Here is a 2,466-nt window from a genome sequence, read left to right on the forward strand (position 1 = left end):
TTTTTTAATTTAACCTTTCAAAGGGCCAGGGCCCAGAACCTGGTGTGTTCTTTGTCTCTCATCATGGTGGATGCATCGTTAGGAACAATACAATGCTTAGAAGAAATAGTGAGTATTTGTTTTATCTGAGTTTGGATTGTATGTGTTGTTACAGATCTTTGTTATGTGTTATATGAAAACAGCAGTCAATGCATGTAATGTCTTTACTAATCTGAAGTCCACCCTCCTCTGGCTTTCCCCGCTTGTTTTATTGCATTTCTTTTCCAGATCTCAGAGTTTGTGCAGAAAGATGAAATAAAACCTGCTGTGATCCAACTGCTTTGGGAGCGGTTCACAGAAAAAACCCAGTGCTCACCACTGGAACGCCGTGCAGCTGTGATGCTGCTGGGAATGATGGCACGGTAAGCTCAGGGCCCAATGTGATCCTGTGAGTGGGAGGATGCAGAGGGAATTACTCTTTAGTGAACAACTATGGGTGCAGGATCAGCTGACCCTTGGTTCTGTAGCCTCAAAAATAGTAACCAGACCATGGGGTGATGAAGCTTGGAATTAAACACAGTTTTGTTGTGTTTGAACAGCAGTCTCTGAATAAGTGTGATCACAGTTCTACCTTTTTTGTGTTCTAAGCATCCACTTCAGGCTTTACCATGCTACAGTTCAGCACTGTGTTTTGATAAGAAACTGCAAGAAGCTGTTGAATAGAGATGCCTAGAGTTTTAGCATGGAGGGAAATTAATCTGCTTCCCTTTCTGTGGACAAAGAGATTATAATTACACTATAATTTAGTTAGCTTAAATAATTTATAACTTAATTTCCTTCATTTCCTTCATTTCCCAACCTAGTAACCATTGGGTGTTAAACTTACCTGCTAATTTCTTGTTCTTCCTACTTCACTCCTTCATCAGCTAAAAATAGGCCTGGGTGATGATGGTCTGAAAGACCTTGGCACTACAGTAAGAGCCATTTCTGGAGCCTACAGGCAATTCCACAATTTGTGTATTAGTTATTCCTTCCATGATATTTCTACCACTCCATCCCATGTGCTTGCAGTATAGTTGTAAGCAAATTCCTGAAATCATGGGATATCCACAAAACCGTAGATTTGTAAAGCAGCCTGTGTCAAGTCCATGGGTATGTGTGTAAAATAACAAGATTAATTCCTTCTCCAGAAATTTGCTGAAAGGAGTGATTTTGTTTTTGTTGCAGAGATGCCAATTATGTTTCTTACTAGATTCCCTTTTTAAATGTGCTAGATACTCTTCTTACCCTCTCCAGCCAATTAACTGTATGTTCCCCAGACCAGGCCTAGTATTGCAGGATGAGAGGGAGGTGGGATTGAGGGTGGGTTGATTGGTTGGTTGGGGATTTTTTGCTAACCGCAGCTTCCTTCACTCTGCCCCATCAGTGTAGAAAGTGCTGCCCTCTACACAGTCCTGAACTGCTGGACTCTTTACTGCTCTGCAACGTTTTTGACTTACGCTTTTTAAGTTATACTCCTTTCTGACAAGGAAGAAACAAAGCATTAGTTTTCTTTACAAATAGTCCCTATGCCCAACTTTGCTCAGTTTGGATAACCATATATACACATTGCAGTATAGGTTATCTTGTCTTCTGTGGAGTGTGTACTGCCCCTATAGCTATATTTTGAGTCAATTGATTTATCTTTTTTCTCTACTTGAATGACTGCAAGCCACAAGGATTATTTCTCTTGGTTGTGGATATTTACTGTAAAGTTTCAACAGCACTTCCTGTAATACCCCTGTCCCTTCCATTCCATAGAGGGAAGCCAGAGATCATAGGAAGCAACCTGGATGTTTTGGTAACAGTAGGGCTGGCTGAGAGAGTGTGTGAAGACTATCGCTTGGCAGAAGAAGTATGCAATGCAATTTCCAAACTTGCCAGTAATTCTAAGGTAAAGCTTTCACTTTGTAGTCACAGAAATAGTTATCTGGTAAAAGAGAAGCAGGGAACAGAGTTTGCATTGAGAAAAAAGAATTTGTATTGTTTAGGGCTTTTGTTTTGTTTTTGTTTGTATAGGATTTTTTTTGTTTTTTCAAAATGAGGTAGGTTGAGACCATTCAGCAGCGCTGTCTGGAAAGCTTATCACACATCAGTGAATGTGCAATAAGAATATTTTCATTAGGCGACTGCTGAATTCAAATTAGAGAAGAGTTCAGTGCACAAGAAAATCTGTTTTCCTTCCAACTCTCTTGCTCATACTCTCCATTCTAAGCTGATTTGTCTCCTCAACCATGAAGCACTTTCCTCTACTGATATTTTCTGGTGTTGTGATTCCTTTGCCCTCTCTGTTAATTGATATTTGGGAATTGTTGACTGTATGTCTGAATATAAAACATGACAGGTTTTCAAATCCATTCATGTTATAGCTCGTGGCCTATCAGATGGTTTCTTTGTTGAAGAGCAATTTATAGCTTTTAATGCACTTAGGGAAAAACTTTTTTTTTT

The 2,466-nt window shown here is 39.5% G+C and overlaps 1 long non-coding RNA gene across 1 annotated transcript; it reads left to right on the forward strand.

Annotated features, from left to right (window-relative positions):
* The first annotated feature begins 13 nt into the window (after positions 1 to 13).
* On the forward strand, positions 14 to 1,937 carry LOC104913035. Its single transcript, XR_795074.2, has 3 exons — positions 14 to 108; positions 268 to 401; positions 1,780 to 1,937. It is a non-coding gene; the product is annotated as an uncharacterized LOC104913035 (long non-coding RNA).
* The last annotated feature ends 529 nt before the right edge of the window (positions 1,938 to 2,466 follow it).

This window comes from Meleagris gallopavo, chromosome 1 (assembly GCF_000146605.3).
Source record: "Meleagris gallopavo isolate NT-WF06-2002-E0010 breed Aviagen turkey brand Nicholas breeding stock chromosome 1, Turkey_5.1, whole genome shotgun sequence".
Classification (NCBI taxonomy): domain Eukaryota; kingdom Metazoa; phylum Chordata; class Aves; order Galliformes; family Phasianidae; genus Meleagris; species Meleagris gallopavo.